Source organism: Typopeltis vanoorti, chromosome 13 (assembly GCF_054136105.1).
Source record: "Typopeltis vanoorti isolate ZY-2024b chromosome 13, IOZ_Tvanoo_1.0, whole genome shotgun sequence".
Lineage (NCBI taxonomy): Eukaryota > Metazoa > Arthropoda > Arachnida > Uropygi > Thelyphonidae > Typopeltis > Typopeltis vanoorti.
The window spans coordinates 78600501-78622312 of NC_143561.1; the positions used below are offsets into that span (position 1 = coordinate 78600501).

The following is a 21812-nucleotide window of genomic DNA, read 5'->3' on the forward strand; positions in this document are numbered from 1 at the left end:
TATGTCCCCTCAGAGGGTATTTGTTTTCAGTTACAATTTGAATTGTTTCTGCAGTGATTTAGTTTAGTAATGTGTGCTTGTCACAGTTGCAATTTTTGCTGTAAAGATTCTGGCCAAAAATTCAGTGAAATATTAATAAGTTCAATAAATTATATTTTATCTTTTCATGTTGTTGTTATCTTGAGGCACTATTATGAATAAGTTGAAGGTGAAGGTGTATTAGCAATTCTCCTATGGAAGTGGCAGGATTTTCTTCCTGGAATCTGGGGTATACTTATGCATAACATGTAAAGTGGCCAGAAAATTCAGCATGCACTCGGTTAACAGAACAGTAGATTATGGGAATAAGGTTATCCATCATGTTCTTTTAGATATGGCTTGCAATGCCTGCACAATAGAGTGTGAGTCTGTGTGTTAAAGTAAATTGTAATGATGCACATTCTTAATAATTAGTTTGTTATGAGAATCATGGCTAAACAGCATTTTAGGAATAAATAATTATCATTTAATAATAGAAACTGAAAAACATGAAAGACATTCATCTTTCTGGAATATTATTATTATTGCAAGAGACCACAAGGGAAACAGGAACTCATCACTCACACCACACTGTACCTTCCCTTGAATTTATTCCAACTAACTGCATTCACAACCTCTAAGCAATTTCAGTCAAGCGTCACTCTATGAGAAAAAATCTAGGCTCTCACTCCTTTCTTGACTGCATTCATTCTCAACTTCTATTCATGTCCTCTCGTCTTCTCCCCACCCTCCATAAAATGAAAAATTCCATCTAACTGTATCCTGTAAGACACTTACAAAAGTTTGTAGGTGTCTATGATAGTTAGATGGAAACTGGAACATGCACAGTTTAGTCTGCTACAGTTAGATGAAAAATTCCATCTAACTGTATCCTGTAAGACACAAAAGTTTGTAGGTCTCTATGATAGTACTGTTACCTCGTTGCTTTCACCTATTTTCTAACCTATTATATCTCTATAATCGCTATTATCTATTCTGCAATCGCACCTAAGAAATTTCTATCTAGGGTTTGTCTCCTTTTCAGATACTGGCAAATTTATATTTTAAGCTGCGCCAGCCAGTATCCTATAATAGAAGGGACTCTTACTCAGGGAGTTTTTCCTAGAACTTTAGGCTCATACACATTAAAAAATGCTTAGTTACAGCCATATAGATTTCAGTTAGCAGTTGTGACCTGTAATCTATCTCTAAACACTTTCTATTCCCTCCCACCTGGGTTCAATTTTTATAAGTGGTAATTTGATCTTGTAATCAGGCATACCTCAGGCTTAAGTAATAAAACATATTTATTGGGATTTCAAGACATTTACAACTATGATGTATCATATATTCAGTGATCTCAAATTCATACTAAATAAACTCATGCTAAGAAAATCAGTACATACTAAGTTAATTCAGGAAAATGCTAAACAAAACTAGATAAGGTAAATGAAACACATTACTACATAAACTATAATCCTTTTTCACAAGTTACTCATTAGTTACACATTATACATTCTGGTGACATTCAATTAAATGCTTTCTGCAATATCAGCTTCACTTATCAAATTTAGTTACACTCATATATGTAATCGTTTCCAGACAATTTTGTTTAACAGAAGCTAGCTACTCCAAATAATAATTCTCACTAAAGTTCTTTAGTATTGTCCACATTTTCTATTACACACGATTTTCTTTCCTTTAACACAACTGAAACATGTAATAAAATTCTCTATTTTACCAACTCTTTTTACAGATATCAGGTTGCTTCCACGTGTAGGGTCTGGTTACCTTCTGATTAGGCTGTCTCTGCGCCTGGTGCTGTCCTTGAACTGGTGCTGGACATGCACATGTCTGTTACCGCGTCTAAGGAAACTTTCTCCGCTCCTTCCGATGGGACATTGTTAGATTGTGATAGAGTGGAAATTTATGAACTCCTATCTTATCACAGTCTAACATGCTTTTCCAAACAAAAGAATGAGATAAATACAGTAAATTGCCTCTAAGTGTAAAATAAGTAATATGTATATATGTATCATACATGTTCTGCTATGAAAGGGTAAATAAGTATGTATTTTGTGCCATTCACGAATGTGATTAAATTAATATTGAAGGTATAAAACAGTAACAGAGCAATTCTAAAAGTTCATGTATAAAAGAATTATAGAATGTAAGCACAAATTCAACAGTTGAGGGGGAGTGAAGTCCAAAGGTCACGGAGCCATACGCGAGGAAGCTGCTCGCCCCAAGCAAACAATGTGATGTCAGCGTACGTGCGATAGCGGGGGGGGGGGGGAATGGACGCTGTGACATAATAGCACGGGAGAGTTCGCTGGACATCGAATAGGGTGAGAAACACCGAGAAGAAAAGGGGGAAACATAAGGGTCGTGCAACCCTGAAACAAAGCTTTTTGTTCCTTGATCTCCTGTGTGTTCCTCTCTCTCGTGGTGGCGTAGGGTGCAAGTGCCCTCGTTATCGGAGGGTTCCCGATAGGCAGCTACGGTCTTGGCGGCCGTATTCTCCGCGAAAAAAAGCAAGTTCGGCTGTCCACAGAAGGCCAGTTTCCTGTGAACCAATGATGATAAAGAACCATAAAGGAAGATAAGTAGACTTTGTGTTTCACTGAATATGAATGAAAGATTTGTGCCACGTTAATATGTTATATAAAAGGGAACATTAATGATATAGGAAAGGTTGTATTGCAGAAGGATATTGAATTTAATCTTATTGTCTGTCGATGTGTTAAAGTTTGCTATTATATTGAATGAAATTAAGGATATGTTTAGAGTGAAGAATTGACAAATTATAAAGAGATTGTGAAAGATATGAATGTTATCTTGAGTAGTCTGACAGAGCTACGGAGTCTTAGAATAACTGTGATAATAATACATAAATAATGCATTCTTACTTTAGATAGCTGCTACATAATATGTTATAAGTATAATTGTTTTATGCTTTGTATGGATCTCCCTTAAGATGGGATTTGAATTAATGTTATTAAGTGTATCTACTTTTGAGAACTAATAAACCTTGCTTTTGATTCTAACAAAGACTTTCTGTGATTTCTGGAATCCGATGCACCTCTTATAAAATATTAATGCGAACCTATGCGGGATATTAGAAAAGGGTATATTTTGGCCACGTCTGCAGAGTTGATAGGTATCATTAAGTACTGTCCTGAGATTGCCTCTTGGTTGTTAATATTAATAATCTAATAGCGCTAAGTGGTGCAGCGAAACAAATAAATTTCTTGGCGTTTTACGAGGGGTAAATCTCGGATACTCTGGTACTGCCTCGTTCTTGAGGAAATTCCATTGTCCCTCAGAGGTACCACGTGCTACCCAATAACGGAGATATAGCATAAGAGGTTAAAATAGTTGTGATAAGAAAGAAAGCGACGACACAACAACATTCAGTGAGGGCTCGATTCTGCAGAGGCCGACATCTCGCGATTAGCTCCACGTGGAATCTCAAGCATCTCCAGGAAAAGGCCCGCTGACATCACTGCACTGATGCACGTCTCTCTCGAACCCCCAGTCAAAGGATCCACGAGAAGAAAAGCCAGAAAAAAAGTCCTGTAAAATGGCGTGCAATGCCTATATTCCCACTTCGTGTGCCCTCTTTTTTCGGTGCGTATTTTCTGCACGACCCTCTTCGTTCATGCCCCCAAGTAGATCCCTTACTCTCCTTTTGCTCTTGGAATGCTGTTTTCGTGGAAAGCGTGCTAACGTCGCCTTTTGTGTATGCCATTGCCTCCGGCCCTATGTACGGCTTGCATGCGACCTTTGGACTGCTACTTACAACTTGTCTAGTGATTTACAGCATACTAGATATCTTAATGAAACTAATAATTTTCTTATACAAATTCTCTATTTTGATTTCCGGTTAGACAGCAATAAATCTCAGTAAATTACATATAATAAATATATATCCTCACATATAACAAACACCTTTCTTTATTTTCTGCTCAAGTGCAGGTATCTATGTAAGTTGTTAGATTTAACATGTTAAATCCTGAATGAATAATTTCCTTTCAAAAGTTCTCCATTCAGGATCTAACAAAAGTCTCCCCTTTGTAAAAAAAAAAAAAAAAAAAAAAAAAAAAAAAAGTTTTTCTGTTTCTTCAGAGAAACTTTTTATACCTCCCTCAGTTCTCTGGGGATGACCCTTTCATCTCCTTGAATTTAATTTCGGGCTTATGTTTGGAGAAGAGAGCATGCTCTACACCCCATCTGATTGAGTTAAAATTTCTCTCACTACTTTCTGTGTTATGATCGTCTTGGCCTTCCCCAGTTTTGCACCAGTTATTCATTAATCTTTTACAAGAGGTAGTTATATTCCGCTTAATACCAGCATAGTTGATCTCCAACGTGTCTTCACCTGTCTCACGCTCATTTTTGTTTGTAACCTTTTCATCTGATTGTGTCCCTCCTCCTTCTTGGTCAATCATATCAAGATTCTTTGAGATCTTTGATGAGGAGACCTCATTCTGTTCTGAGTTGGTGAGTGCTCTATGCTCAACGTCTTTCTCAGTCGGTCTGTGCCCACTCTCTCTCTCTCTGGTGTTTCCAACACACATGGATACCTCCCTTATTCTGAGTTTGTGATCCCCTTCCAGCCTTTGTAATTTTCCTCCTCCCCTGAAAACATACTTCCCTTCTAGAATAATCATAGGAGAAACTGTATTTAGTTAAGAAGTCATTTCCTTGAGGGAGGGAGTTTCTTGGCAAGACTCTGAAACTGTGCCACCTGCACATGCCATATTTGGGCAGGCTCATCTTCAATCTCACTGATTTCATTGTGTGAGTAATAGAGGGGGATATTCCCAAAAGCTTAATGAGTTTTCTCAGATGTTTTGTCCTCCCCTTTTCATAGGACTCTATCTCCCTGAAATAGTTTTCGGAGGTAATCGAAGCTTGCGAACCTGTATCTATCAACGCCTTGAACCTTCTTCTGCAGATCCTTCCTTCAACAGTAATTCCAGGGTTTTGTCTCTGATTTCGTCGCCCCCCCTTTTTTTCTACTTGTTTGCTACAAACATGTGACTTGGCCTCTGAACGATAGTTCCCCCTTTGAGTTTCCTTGCCTGTTAAAACAGTTATGGGCTAGATGTCCTAACTTATTACACTTATAGCACCTTGGGGACTCTCGGTAGTAACCTCTTGCATTATCTCTGTCTGAGGACAAAGGAGAGTTGCTATTGCACTTGGCAGACAGCTCTGTCAATCTATGCATCACAGAGTCCATTTTGTCGAGTAGTGGTCTTCGCATCTTTTCAACCTCTTTATGGATTAGGTCAGTGGTCCTCTCAACTTGAAGGGATGAATTCTCCTGGTTTGTCGTGGAGGCTGTTGTCAACTGACTAAGTACAGCATCGAGACGTCCCATGACAGGTTGCTGCAATCTCTCCACTTCTAGCTTGATTAAAGAGGGAACTTTGCTAAAACTTAGAATGCAGTGGTAACCTGGTAAACTGTCTCAGGTCTACTCTCTTCATTTCCTCTCTGTACCTTCTGTGTCTCCTTTTCTGGATGTTCCTTCACAGTGCTTTGATCCCTATTGCTGTCTCTCTCTTCCTTAATTATATTAACAGACCCAACTGTGGCTGCAGGACAGATGTCTCCAAGCAGCTGTTCTCTCTCTTTTATGACTACAAAACATTCTAAGTTGGTTATATCTTTCACAAATGCTATCTCCCTCAGCTCTTGCCTTAGCCCTATCCTGAAGTGCTGGAAGACTGCCCAGTTTAGATGGTGCTTGTCTTCGTCAGAGACACTCAGGGTATTTGCAAGAGTTAGCAAACTGTTGTAAAATTCTGATACCTTCTCCTTGTCTTTCTGCACAATTTTCTGAAGTTTCCATAAATTTGGACTCACATTCCTTGCCTTCGAAAATTGAGATATGAGTATTTCTTTGAACTTTTGGTAATTCAAGATTTCCTTTAGAGTCGGCGTAAAAGAAGTTCTTTGCCCTTCCAACTAGCTTGCTACATAGCAAAATTAGCAGTTGGAAGTCGCTCCATCGGCCAATCTTCCTCAGTTCCTCAATGTATTCAAAGAAAGTTCTCACATCGTCAGTGTCCTCTCTGGAAACTGAGGGAATATCTGTTGGGGATTCATAGTTCTGAAGAATTCTGAATCATTTAGTTCTGATCTTGTAGGGAGAGACATACCCGCATTCAGCTTACAATCTAATACAAAACCTATCTCTCAAATTTCTACTATCCCAATAAATGCCTGACTGTCTGATGTGAGGTCAAAACCAACTTGCAGCGATTATGGATCTATTAACCTTAATTTTAGGGGCACTAATTACATCCTGTCGGCTGCACCATTGTTACGTCGTTGCTTTCACCTATTTTCTAACCTTTATTATCTCTATAATCGCTATTATCTATTCTGCACTCGGATCTAAGAAATTTCTATCTAGGGTTTGTCTCCTTTTCGGATGCTGGCAAATTTATATTTTAAGCTGCGCCAGCCAGTATCCTATAATAGAAGGGACTCTTACTCAGGGAGTTTTTCCTAGAACTTTAGGCTCATACACATTAAAAAAACGCTTAGTTACGGCCATATAGATTTCAGTTAGCAGTTGTGACCTGTAATCTATCTCTAAACACTTTCTATTCCCTCCCACCTGGGTTCAATTTTTATAAGTGGTAATTTGATCTTGTAATCAGGCATAACTCAGGCATAAGTAATAAAACATATTTATTGGGATTTCAAGACATTTACAACTATGATGTATCATATATTCAATGATCTCAAATTCATACTAAATAAACTCATGCTAAGAAAATCAGTACATACTGAGTTAGTTCAGGAAAATGATAAACAAAACTAGATAAAGTAAATGAAACACATTACTACATAAACTATAATCCTTTTTCACAAGTTACTCATTAGTTACACATTATACATTCTGGTGACATTCAATTAAATGCTTTCTGCAATATCAGCTTCACTTATCAAATTTAGTTACACTCATATATGTAATCGCTTCCAGACAATTTTGTTTAACGGAAGCTAGCTACTCCAAATAATAATTCTCACTAAAGTTCTCTAGTAAATTGTCCACATTCTTCTATTACACACGATTTTCTTTCCTTTAACACAACTGAAACATGTAATAAAATTCTCTACTTTACCGGCTCTTTTTACAGATATCAGGTTGCTTCCACGTGTAGGGTCTGGTTAGGCTGTCTCTAAACCTGGCATTGGGGCTATGCTGTCCTTGAACTGCTGCTGGTAATGCACGTGTCTGTTACTACATCTAAGGAATCTTTCTCCGCTCCTTACGATGGGACATTCAGCGAGGGCTCCATTCTGCAGAGGCCGATATCTCACGATTAGCTCCACATGGAATCTCAAGCATCTCCAGGAAATGGCCCGCTGTCTGACATTGCTGCACTGACACACGTCTCTCTCGAACCCTCAGTCAAAGGATCCACGAGAAGAAAAGACAGAAAAAAGTCCTGCAAAATGGCGTGCAACGCCTTATATTCCTACTTCGTGCGCCCTCTTTTTTCGGTGCGTATTTTCTGCACAACCCTCTTCGTTCATGCCCCCAAGTAGATCCCTTACTCTCCTTTTGCTCTTGGAGTGCTGTTTTGGTGGAAAGCGTGCTAACGTCTCCTTTCGCATATGCCATTGCCTCCGGCCCTATGCTCAACTTGTACGGCTTGCATGCGACCTTTGGACTGCTACTTACAACTTGTCTAGTGATTTATAGCGTACTAGATATCTTAATGTAACTAATAATTTTCTTATACAAATTCTCTATTTTGATTTCCGGTTAGACAGCAATAAATCTCAGTAAATTACATATAATAAATATATATCCTCACATATAACAAACAATTTTCTTTATTTTCTGCTGGAGTGCAGATATCTCTTTAAGTTGTTAGATTTAACATGTTAAATCCTGAATGAATAATTTCCTTTTAAAAGTTCTCCATTCTGGATCTAACAGTACCTTTCTTTCTCCTTTCTGTTGGTATCTGCAGTCTACAGATTCCAAGTCTCTCCTTATAATCTATATTCCACAATCCCAATGTCATTTTAGCACTTTCCTTTGCACCCTCTTCAATGTATTTACATCTTCTTGGTAAACAGGAGACTAGATCTGTGCACTATAGACTAGATGAAGCCACATCAAAGAGGTAAAATTACTTCTTTATTCTTACATGCCAGTATTAGTTTAAGTATTGCAATTATCCTCTGAGTTGTACTTGCAAATTTTGCAATATGATCCCTGAACTTCAACTTCCTATCTACTAAAACTCCAAGATCCCTAGTCCAATCAGTCCCTTTTATCATAATCCTGCCAATATAGCCATTGGATATTCCGTTACAATAAAGTACATAACTTTACATTCGCTAACATCAAACTGACAGGCATTTTCACATGTCCACAATTCCATCGCATTCAAATTATTCTGCAAGTAATGTATGTCAGTTGCATTCCTGATTACAGTGCCTATCTCTGCATCATCATCATCAGCAGCAAATAGCTGTATATCACCTGTTAAATTCTTCAGAGCACTGTCCTTCCTTGGAAATACTTATAGAAAAGACAAAAAATACAGCAGCATGGCACACATAGGAAAGCAAACCAGAAGCAGTCTGAGAGAGGGAGATCATCAGTTAAGCAAATAGCTTGCTTCTGAATACAATCAAATAGTATTCTAAGGTTGAGCAGATTTGAGATTATAAAGTATCAGAAGAGAAATGTTGTTTAGAATGCAAAAAGAATACCAAGCTTTTTTGGAAGTTAAAGAGGCTGTGGACTTGATGTGTTTGTGCCAGGATAGTCTAGATGTGAAAGTCAATCTAAGAACAGAAAAACTGATCCTTGGCAAGCAGAACATTGTCAGAAGTGAGGGAAAATGAATCCAGGTCTTTCTTTGGGGAAATAAGGCAGTAGTGCATTTCACTGGCATTAAAATTCACCAGGTAATTTTTGCCCCTACTTGAGAATAGCATGGAGAATGGTATTTCAGGCACTGGTTATACAGGATCCAAAAAGCTGAATCATGTGAGCACCACAAAAGAGAAACAGAGTGCTGTCATCAGCAGAGCCATGAATAGGATTAGATATCAAACAGAGAAGTAATAAAATGTAATGCTGTTATTTAACCACATAGAACATAGTAAAAAAATTGTTTATTTAAACGAGTAGTTTCATGAAATAACTGTTTCACGTCATCAGACGATGATAGTGAATAAAAAAATTAAGCTACAAGCACATAATGATTTGTGCTTGTAGCTTAATTTTATTAAGTTACAAGCTTAATTAATTAAATTAAGCTTAATTAACACACACATTGGACCCATGGTTGATGTTGATGATGAGTCCAATGCCCGTGGGTGTCTGCTGCCATCTAGATATGATTTTTCCATTGCATTCTATTTTGTGCAAGATGACTCAGTTTGTGTATAGAGTTTCTGCACCATTTGACGATGTCATCGCCCCATTCTCTGTTTGGTCTTCCTCTTTTGTTCTTTCCTTCAATCATTCTAAACAGCAATGTTTTTAATTTTCCCTCATCATTCATTCTACATATATGGCCAAATAGATGTGGTTTCCTTTTGATTATTTTCTGGATCAGGTTTACTTTTGGTTGTATTCATCTGTAGATTTCTTCATTGTTCACTTCCTGTATCCAGCTTATTCTCAAGATCTTTCTATAGCACTTCCTCTCAAATGCCAATATCCTCCTTTCAGATTCTCTCAGGAGTACCCAGGCCTTGCATCCATAGAACATGTTGCTGAAGATATAGGTTTCTACAATGCACAGTTTAGTTTGCATCTTTATAGCTCGGCTATTCTCATTTTTATCTCTTTTTTGGGATCCAAGTCATGCATTATGTGGCATCCAAGATATGTGAAGTGTTCCACATTTTCCAGTTGAAATCTGTCTATCGAACTCTGTTCAGTACCTCTGAACAGAGTTATGATATGTGTAACCAGGCCCAGCTGGTGGCGTGTGCAAAGTTGCAATATACACAGGCGCCTAAAAGATGTCAAAAAATATGAGATAAGAGTTTAAACGAACAACAAATGGTACAGAATGTACATATAATTATGAATGTACGTCATCTTCTGTTCGGGCCCCTTCAGATCTTCATGGAAACGAACAAATAAATTCTGAAATTGTATCCTGGACCCGATTATATCACTATAATTTTTTATTAAAATTTACGAAAATATACCTAAAATAGTTCTTCTTTATTTTTTGATGTATCATCAATCAACTTATGATTAATTGTTGAGTTCCGTGTAAGGGCCGGACCACATGCATCTGATGTGATTAAAATCCGGATACTAGACAAAAAAACAGCCTCCATGTGCTGTCGACTATAGAGTCGCATTAATAAAACACAATATGATGGATGGATGTTTGGCAAAATACAGAATCGAAAAAACCAGAGCATGCATTGGTTGTTTTCCAATGATACGATTTTGAATTTTGCCAAACATCCATGTTCATAAAACACAATATATTGGCAAATTTTGTCAAACATCCATCCATCATCCGCCACACTATAGTCGACAGCACATGGAGGCTGTTTTTTACTCTAGTATCCGAATTTTAATCGGATCGGATGCATGTGGTTCGGCCCTAAAAGTCGGCTTACTACTGATAACTCATTCTTCTCGACATTCGAGCTTGTTATATTAGCGGCATGTTAGGGCGGCGTCAGCGACACAAAATAATCGGTGAACTCTCGAGTCCAATGCAAAACATTCTTGTAAAATTCTCTTATCTATTTTCGTTGAATCTTCCTGAGAGAACTAAGTAGGCTAGTATTCTGTAACATTTACAACAAGTTATATTGAACAATTGTTAGTATAAAAGAAATATTGTTTTGTATAAAAGACATAAAGGTAGGATATTTCACTTGCTTTAGAAGAAATGTACCTATGTAACTAGGTTAAAAAAAGATTTGTAGAAATATGGGGTGAAGTGGAATTCCTGGGTGTTTTGAAATTTTCAAATAAGAGTTAAAGGTCCAACCCTTAGGGTTGATGTTTTCATTAGAAGCATTTAAAAATTTTAAAAATTATGAATTAATAGAAAATATAGGATAAATATTTGAGAACCTCCCAGAACGTTACTAAAGCAATATTTCAAGGGACTTATCTTCCTTATAGAACCTCAAAAATAGTGCTTGGGTAAAGCTCTGGGAAGTTTTCACATTGTTTAATATTTAATAAAACACCAATATAACATCTAATACCAATCAATATTTTTCGTTCTTAAATTTTTAAAAGACAGTCATTTTATCTTTATTTTCGAATTTATGTTATTTTAATAAAAATAGTTTTGCATTTTTCATAATTTTATCATTCTCTAATTTTTATACCCATTTTTAAATTTTCCAAAAAACCCAGGAAATGCATTTTGCCCGAAATATGGATCGAAAGAGAATATTGTCTGGTTGGCAGAATAAACAAAATTGAGAAAAGAGGCTGATAGAGCAATTAAAGAATCAAAGAACGCTGCATAGTTTTCTGCAAGATGGGCAAGACAAGGATAATTCTGTTCACACTATCAAACCAATGGACACAAGTGAGCTTAAGCATGATGGTGGAATTGTAACCATTGTGAGGCCTGGAGCTGAAACTGATGAAACTTGCATTAAGATTGAATCAAATACTGGTACAAGTGCAACTAAACAGGATGATGGGAACTCAATCGACGTAGTGTTTGAAAGAGAATGTTAAAATAGTAGAAACGAGTGTTGTAAAGATGACTAGCTATTCTGATCTTGAAAACATAGCGGATTGGCCAGAAAACTTACAGGATTTTCAAATTGAAAAGATAGTAGTGAAACGGCCAGCATGAGCTAACATTAAACATTATCCGAAGTACCGTGTTGGGTGATCATTTAGCAGAATATATTTCCAACGAAAAACAGCAAATGGTGAATTAGTGGATAGAACATGGCTTGTATATTCAACCAAATTAGATAGTGTTCTGTTTTTGTTGCAAAATATTTAGCAGTGATGAATTTACCTTAGCAAAGGCCGGCACAAATTATTGGAGACATATGACGTTGATTTTGAAGAGACATGAACGAAGCACTCAGCATTTTGATTGTTATGGAAAGTGGACTGAGTTAAAAAAAAAATGACTTTCTGGTGGTCAGACCGTTGATTCTTTGACAAACAAATTCTATTTGAGTGAAGTAAAACATTGGGATGAAGTGCTGAAGAGAATAATTTCAATTAATTTAATGATGGCCTCAGAAAATATGGCATTTAGAGGGTCTTCAGATAAATTATTCACCGAAAATAATGGTTAATTTTTAAAGTTTGTTTGAATTCTCAAAATTTGATCCATTCCTAGAAAAACATGTAAAAACGGGCAATAGAAAATCCACACAAGACTCATTACTTGGGAAAAGATATCCGGAAGGAAATTATTTTATTGATTGCCAAAATCACAAAGGATAAGATTTTGGACATGGTCAAAAATGCAATGTATTTCTCAATTACTGTGGATTGTACACTTGATTAAAGTCATAAAGAACAGATGCCCATTGTTGTGCGTTATGTCCACATCGAAAAAGCAGTTGAGGGTCACAATGCCAATGTGGAAATTAAAGAAAGTTTTTTGGAATTTATTAACGTAGAAACAACTGGAGTAAAGATGACTGAAGAAATTTTTAATTCTTTGAAACAAAGTGATTTATCTATTATGAATCTTCGTGGTCAAGGCTATGACAATGGAGCCAACATGTGAGGTAAAAGAAACGGTGTGCAGTCTCAAATTGCAAATATCAATCCAAGAGCCGTTTTCATTCCATGTGTCTGCCATTCCTTAAATTTAGTCGTTGTTAATGAAGCAAATTAAGCTATTGAAATTGTTAATTTTTTTTCAACCATTCAAATAATTTAGAAGTTTTTCTCTGGATCAACAAAGCGTTGGCATATTTTTCAGTCCATGTGTTGTAAATTGATAATGAAATCGTTAAGCGATACTAGATGGGAAAGCCATGTTAATGCCGTTAGTGCTTTGAAGACCGGATTGAAAGGTATTTATTCTGTGTTAAAAAAAAAAGTCGTTCAATTGGAAAAAGATTCACTTACATGTATAACAGCGGAATCAATCGCATCAAAATTAGATATTGAATGTTTATTTTACACTTGGTTAGACTATAATAAATTTAGTTTAATCCTTTAACCAAGTGTGAGCAAACAAAGTTTGCGCCTGAAAATATCTTCAGGACTGGGGTAAGGTAGTACAACACTGGACAACTTGTAGCAAAGGTGGACCAAGCTAACATCACTTCTATCTAAGTATCTCCCATAATGCAAAACACATCTCCTTGCAGATATGTATAATGTTATGCATTAAGGGAAGGGCCACTACCCAGACTAGTTTCGACCTTTATTGAGGTCCCTTCAGTGGGAGCCAGGCCCAAGTGTAAAATAAACTTTCAACATCTTTCTCTAAATCCAGAGTAATTTAATAAACAGGTGGCACACACTCTTTGGCAACTCCTATAGGTATAGATGGCCTCACCATTGCTTCTGCCTGTATCTCCAATTCTGGGCCTGGCTCCCACTGAAGAGACTTCAATAAAGGTCGAAACTAGTCTGGGTAGTGGCCCTTCCCTTAATGCATAACATTATACATATCCGTAAGGAGATGTGTTTTGCATTATGGGAAATACTTAGATAGAAGTGATTGTTAGCTTGGTCCACCTTTGCTACAAGTTGCCCGGTGTTGTATTACCTTACCCCAGTCCTGAAGATATTTTCAGGCACAAACTTTGTTTGCTCACACTTGGTTAAAGGATTAAACTAAATTTATTATATCAAAATTAGATAGTGTTGAATTCATTTGTGGATTAATGATCTGGCACGACGTACTTACAGAAATCAATTGTAAAAGCAAGTTGTTACAATCACAAAGCATGAATGTTAAATCAGCAGCAATTGCATTGAAAAGGACAACTGAATTTCTCATTTCCCATAACTCTGAAGATTCCTTCGAGAATTATATTTCCCAAGAAAAATGCATCGCAATAGATGCGGATTTAACAGACGATTTTAGTTCTGAGTTAGATAATCGGATCCGAAAGAGAAAGAAATTCTTTGATGAGGAACCAGATACCCCTGGAGCCCGTTGATGCAAAAAGGAAATTCAAAACCAAATTTTTCGACATTTTGTTCACAACAGCAATTACTTCAATGAAGAAACATTTTGATTCATTTAGTAGCGTTTTGGAGCCCTTTGAATTTTTGTACAACATTACAGAATGTGATAACATGTAAGACCAACAATTGGAAGAAAAATGTAGTTCATTAGAAAAAGCATTAAGTGAAAGAAAATAAGGACATTAAAGCAGAAGAACTGCAAATAGAGATGAAATTATTTCTAGAAAAATTGAAGAAAATAGTACACCAGAAATGGTTTTGAAGTGGATTTATAACAACAACCTTGAAGAACAAGAACTCTGCAAATTCACTGATTGCATTGAGAATACTACTGACTTTGCTCAGTTGCTAAGGGGGAGAGAACATTTTCTAAATTACAATTAATAAAGAACTACCTGCAATCAAGCATGAGTCAAGAAAAACTAAATGGTTTGGCACTAATTTCAGTAGAAAATAATATTGCTCAGTCTATGTGGCCAAGATGATAGCAGGTCTATGGAATGAACTTTATGAGAACAGGTTGAATATTTGTGGGTTGAAGAAATTAGTTGATAGGCGGAAAAGGGGAGATATGATTGAGACATTCAAATTGCTAAAGGGTTTCTATAGGATTAATTCAGAGGATATTTTTGAGATCAGGATTGGTGGTGGGAGAACTAGGGGACACCTATGGAAGCTGGGCAAGAGTGTGGTTAGCAAGGGTGTTAGAGCTGGGTTCTTTACTTTTAGAGTGGTGAATGAGTGGAATAAGCTGCCAGAGTCTGTTGTGGGTGACAGTGAGCGAGTTCAAGGCAAGGTATGATAGATACTGTGAGAATGTTGTATAGTTGTGTGGACGTGATGTTTAGGGCCTCCCTCGATGAGTCTAAGGACTCCCTGGAGTTGCCCGCGTTTTACACAACAAAAGCTTATTTATGTTTAATTACACATATTAGATGTTTTTTATAACTTCACAATTGTTAAACAAATAGATAAACCAGAATACAAATGATATATTCATTACTGTATGCTTGTTGGAACATTGCTGGTTGCTGTCACGTTCTGTGGTTCACGACCATTTTTCCAAATGTATATTTTTATAAGAGTATATTTTGATATACAGGTAATCCTCATATAACACGGTACTTATACAACGCGGTTTCGATATAACGCGATCTACAAATTGTAGTATCCCTCGTTCAACGTGGTTGCGATATAACGGGGGTCTACAATTTCTAGCAACCCTTTTTTTTTTTTTTTTCCCCATATTTTTCACTGCGGGACTTAAAAATCAAATTTTATCTTTGTTAAATTTATGTCGGCCCGTATCGCGCAAATAGTTAAGTATCGAATTTAGTTTTATTGTATCACTGAATAAGGTATCGTACAGAGGCTTTTGCAGTCTGTGTCATTCTCAACAAATAGTGCAATTAGAGACAGATGGAATAAAAACGGCGCTAACTAATAAATCACATGTCCCCTCTCACAGAAACTATGCTGTATAGACTTAAGCAAAACCATATGTTGCACTGAAACACAGTATCTAACTAAAAACTATTGTCCAATTTTTCAATTATGAAATAAGCGTTTGTTTGATTGCATTTGAAATTGAGAGATCACAAAGGCTAACTTAAAATAAAAGACTACCAAGAATTGAAACATGCCATATAATGAATGTGTGAGTTCGCCTGCCAAGAAGCCATAAAATTCAACCAAGGGTTGAAACGTTTGTGTGAGTTGAGCCAGTCAGTAATGAGAAACTCCATTGGAACGTTAAATGACACCCTGTTGTGAATGTGTTAAAACTAATAGTGAATGTTGTTATGACAGTTTCAATGTTATGGAATTTGGTTGAAGAGAATTAGCATTTCAACTCAACACTTGTCGGTTGCTTTTGTCTTTGGGTCGCCTGATCTTTTGTTAATACCGCACCAATCATTTGCACGTCTTTATAGCTGCTGTCTTGCGTAAAACAAAATTCAGCTTGTACATATTGTAACAATTAAAAAAAAACTTGAATAATTTATAAGTGTATAAAAAGATATCACCTGTAAATCGTTGACATGCCAGCAAAATTCTCAGACGTGCCATAATCTAGGGTATACTATTATGTAATGTGTTTATTGTTGAAAATTGTCTTCATTTTCTGCCAGGAAAGCGCATTTAAAATCATAGGTTATTCTCAAGCTGAGCAGTTTATTTTCTGGTGAGTTACATACATATGTAATGCTTTTTTTTTATGTAAAAGTTTATTTTTATTGTAATGGCCACTAAAACTGCAATGAAAGGGGAAAAAACCAACATTGAAGAGGAAATTCATTTCTCTCGAAGAAAAAATTAAAATCTTGGATCGGTTGAAAATTGGAGAAAAATCAGGAGTTGTTGCAAGGACTCTGAATTTAAATGAATCAACAATTCGAAATAATCAAACAAAATGAACATAAAATCCGAGAAAGTGTTATTGCTGGGTCAACGGTAAGTGCAAAGCACATTGCTCGTGTTTGCGATATTCTAATAGAAAAAATGGAGAAATCTCTAATGATTTGAATAGAAGATTGCACCCAAAAGAAAATTCCTTTGGATGGACATCTTATTAAGCAAAAAGCTCTCAAAGTTTCTTCTTCTTATTGTGCTATCTTCTATCGAAGGTCAGCGACCATCTTGGCGAACAAACTGCGCTCTTGTGCTAATCTGAGCAGTTGTGCACTGCTCTTTCCTGTCCATGTCTTGATGTTGTCAAACCATGATATTCTTTTTCTTCCTCTAGTTCCTTTGCCATCAATTCTTCCTACCAAAATAGTTTGTAGAAGTTGGTATTTGCTGTTTCTCATGATGTGTCCGAGATATGATGTTTTTCGTTTCTTGATTATTTGTACAAGATGTTTAGCTTTGCCAATGGATTTTAAGACATCTTCATTGGTAATTTTTTCTGTCCATGATATCTTTAGCATTCTTCTGTATAGCCACATCTCAAAGGCTTCGATTTTCTTGATGGTTGTCGCCTTCAATGTCCATGTTTCAACTCCATAGAGCAGAATAGACCACACGTAACATTTCAGCATTCGGCATCTGACTTCCATGTTTAGTCTTTATTGCAGAATAGTGTTCTCATTTTCATGAAGGACTGCCATGCAACTTCAATCCTTGTCTTTATATCTATTTCTGGATCCCACCGTTCATTAAGCCAGCAACCAAGATATTTATATCTTGACACTTGATCGATATTTTTCCCATTGAGTGTCAGTTTCATTGATGAGGCTGGATGTTTGCTGATGATCATGTATTTTGTCTTGTTGATGTTTATATTTATTCCCATTCTTTGGCTTTCGATGTATACTCTGTCAACGAGTTTTTGGAGATCCATAATGTTATCTGCAATTAGCACGGTGTCATCTGCATATCGTAGGAAGAAATCTCTCAGCATGGATTTTGTGCCAGTAAGGGTTGGTTCGAAAACTTTAAAAAGCGGTTTTCTTTTTAAAGTTTTGTATAATCTTAAAATCCAGGGAGAATCAGCATTAGCAGACGTTGAAGCTGCCTGGAAATACCCAGCAGAACTTTTAAAAATCATTAAAAAAGGTGGTTACAGTGCAGAACAGGTGTTCAATGCGGATGAATCTGGGTTATATTGGGGGAAAAAATGCCAGAATGCACCTATATTTTGAAAAATGAAAGATCAGCTCGTGGATTCAAAGTTTCCAAAGATAGAATTACTCTACTGTTTTGTAATAATGCATCAGGTGATTACATGACAAAACCAGTGTTTATTAACTGATTCGCAAATCCTCGTGCGATGAAAGGTCTCAACAAGTCCACCCTACCTGTTTATTGTGGCGGGCCAACAAAAAGGCATGGGTTACAGCTAGCATGTTTGAAAATTGGTTTTTCAAGTGTTTTGTACCCGATGCAGAAAGTTACACAAAGAACAAGAATATGGACTTCAAAATTCTACTAATTTTAGATAACGAACCAGGTCACCCAACAAATTTAAGCCATCCAAATATTAAAATAACTTTTTTGCCACCTAATACTACTTCACTTATTCAACCAAGGAATAATATCAACATTTAAGTCGTTATATTCGGCGAACATTTGGAAAAAATGGAATCTAATCCAAACATGACACTGCCTCAAGCGTGGAAAGAGTTTTCAGTATTGAATTGTGTAAAAATTATTTCTCTGTCCATTAAGGAATTACAACCCTCTATGCTGAATGCTCGCTGGAAAAAAATATGGCCTGAAGCCGTTCTGGAACAAAATTTCGTACCTCCAGTGGATGCCGAGCTACATCGTATAATAAACGTTGCACACATTTTTGGTGGAGAGGGCTTTTGCGATATGGTTGAAAACGAAATTAGTGAATTAATTGATGGAGAAACAGATTTAAATGAGGAGGAGCTGGTACAATTAATAGATGGCGTCGAACCAAATGGTAGGAAAAGTTCTGCCAAAGATTCTGATTGTGATGAATCCATTAAAGAATTCAGTTTAAAGAAATTAGCAGAAGGATTGGACTTGGCAAGAAAGTTAGGAAATTATTTTACGGATAATGAACCCTCAATGGAGCGCTCGGAAAATTCACGAGACAATTGGATATTTGTTTAGCGCCATATTATGAACTTAGTAAAAAATTGCGGCATAGTCTTATTACTGACTTCTTGATGACTAAACTAGCCGAAGTATGCAATAAGAATTATACAAATGATGTCCAAGAGATTTCAAGTGGTGACGACCACCGGCCACTTAAAGATCATCTACGAAATGTCATTTCTGAAGACAGTGATGATGATTAAAATATGCGCTTTATTTTATTGTGTCTAAAACATTTATGCGTTATGTGCAATGAAATTTATGTACAATTTGTAATTTTTATAATTTTTTACTAAGTATTTGTCTCATAGTTTGTTTTCTTAACTTACATGAATTACTCGAATTAAATAAAAATATTGTTTTTGTTGGATATGTCATTGTTGTTTATATAATTAAAAAAAAATGATTTCAGAACCTAATGCTACTTCTTCTATGTGATCTAAGTCTCGTGTAACGCGATTTATATAACGCGCCATTTCTATACAACCTAACATCTGCGTTATACGAGGGTTACCTGTACTTTATATTTTTCCGAATGTATATTTTTATGAAAATTTATAGTTTTCACTTTCTTAATACCAAGTGTAGCCTTAAGTAACGTAGAGAATCATGATTGATAATCACTGATATGTGTCAAGAATCATTTCACCATCGCTAAGTAATAGTTGGCCAGAAAATTAAAATTCATGGAGAAAATGCAAGATGAATCTAAGATAATTTCATTGGGGCGAGGAGGGTTGAAACTACTCCTAAATGGATATATTTACTACAAGAGTAAATCTGGTCCACAGGATAAAATATATTGGGAGTGTAAAAGACTTAAAATGAAAGAATGTTCGGCATGAGCTATTACAACTATGGATGGTCAAAATATAACAGTTGAAAAAGGGGACGATCGATCATCTCACTCCCATCCACCAAATAGAGAAGCAGAAGAGACAGAGAATGTAAGACAAAATTTAAAGCATATTGCCCAAGAACATCCAGAGCTTCAACTGGCTCAGATACTACGAAATGAATTGCAGAGGGTGCCCTCGAGTATTTTAAACTTTTTACCTGAATTTTAAAAAATCCAGTAGAAGGAAAAGATTACATGATCAACCAGCCAATCCTGCATCATTTCAGGAGTTATTCCAGATAGATACACTAAAACTCTTCAGGGTGAAAAGTTTCCTCTGTATGATTCCTATACCGACGAAGAAAGTCATGAAAACAGGGTTATTGTGTTTGGAACTAAAGAAAATCTACAGATTTTAATGAGCAGCCAAGAGTGATTTCTTGATGGTATGTTCAAAGTCTGCCCCAATATTTTTGTGCAAATGTTTACTGTTCTGGGAGTACTAAGAAGGCCTGGAGTAAATCCAGATGATGGCGACAGTGTATGCTATTGATTTACATCTTATTAGCAAATAAAGAACAACGTTGCTACACTAAGATTTTGCATAGCATTTTTGTCTTCAGTCCATGATTTTGCAATTGATGTTACGCAGCCAACTCGAATAATGTGCGACTTTGAATTGGCCATCATAAACAGTCTCTTCACCAGAAATGACACAGTAGATCTACTTGTAAACCTTTTCCCACCGGACACTGTAGGACTATTCAAATACTGCATGGAAAACACCTTTTTCATTTTTCAAGACAAATATTGGGAACAAAAAGAAGGACTTGCCATGGGTTCCCCTCCTTTCTTCAGCTCTAGCCAACCTGTTTATGGAAAATTTCGAAACAAATGCATTAAAAATCTATCAGAAAAGACCAAAAGTTTGGCTGCATTATGTTGATGATATTTTCGTCATTTAGTCGGGAACAGTAAAAATAGCTGATTGCTTTCAAAGATTATCTAAACAACTTTCATCCCAATATAAAATTCACTATTGAACTAGAACAGCACAAAAAATTACCTTTCCTTGATATCCTTGTCAAAGTAAACAAAGAGAAAAAAAAGTTAATCTTCTCCGTATACAGAAAACACAACAGGAAGATTTTTAAATGCCACTTCACAACACCATCCATTGCAAAAGATAGGCATAATTAAAACTTTTCAAGACAGGTCATGCAATATATCAAGCACGTCAATTAAAAGGGATGAAGAACTGCACTACCTCAAACAGAACCTCACACTTAGTGGTCTTGAACCCAAGACGATCAAAAAAATTCTTAATACAGCTCCTGCAACTCCCCTCCCTCCTTTACTTAAACAAGATTTCAAGAATGCAATCACGCTGCCATACATCAAAAATGTCATGTACAAAGTGGCAATGTTGCTCTGTGAGTACAACATAAAAGTGGCTTTTTTACCTTTACAAAAAATATCAAATTCCTACATCCACCAAAACTGCCACATCACCTCATGAAAAAACCAGGGATCTATGAGATTCATTGCTCTTGTGGCATTTGCTGTGTAGGCCAGATGAAAAGGTTGGGAGAGATCTGCATGTCTGAACATGTAAAAGAAGTGAGCACAAATCAGGTTTAGCATTCCACACAACAACAATGTGGAATGCTAAACCTAAACAATTAGGTTTAGCATTCCACAGTTATATTGATAACTGTTTCACAAGAAAATTTATAGAAGCTGCACAAATGCTTAGGATCCCTACACAGTGCCATAAAAAATCAAAGCTCAATTTTACATCAAGTATGGTCTGCTTTCATCAAAAATTTAACTGCCACGGACCTAGGATATAGCACACGTGAACCACAGAACGTGACAACAACCAGCAATGTTCCAACAAGCATACAGTAACGAACATATTTGTATTCTGGTTTATCAATTTAACAGGTGTGAATTTATAAAAAAAAAAAAATCTATGTTGCTCCGTGAAGATTTTGTGGGTTTTTTTAATTGTTTATTTTTAATAAACTCTTTATATTACAATGTGGTCTCAATACTGAAAACTACCTACAGAACAACTGCTTAACAACAGAAACCTATGTCTACATCTCGATTTCTTTTATCTGTACTGCTAAAGATATCGTATGTATTGTGCTGTTTTTTTTTTTTTTTTTTTTTTTTTTTTTTTTTTTTTTTTTTTTGTGTGTGTGTGTA

General features: G+C 36.2%; 1 protein-coding gene across 1 annotated transcript in view; it reads left to right on the plus strand.

The window, feature by feature from the left end:
* Positions 1 to 21812, plus strand: part of Vha14-1 (V-type proton ATPase subunit Vha14-1) — an 84273-nt gene that overhangs the window by 30217 nt on the left and 32244 nt on the right. The window lies entirely within an intron of this gene.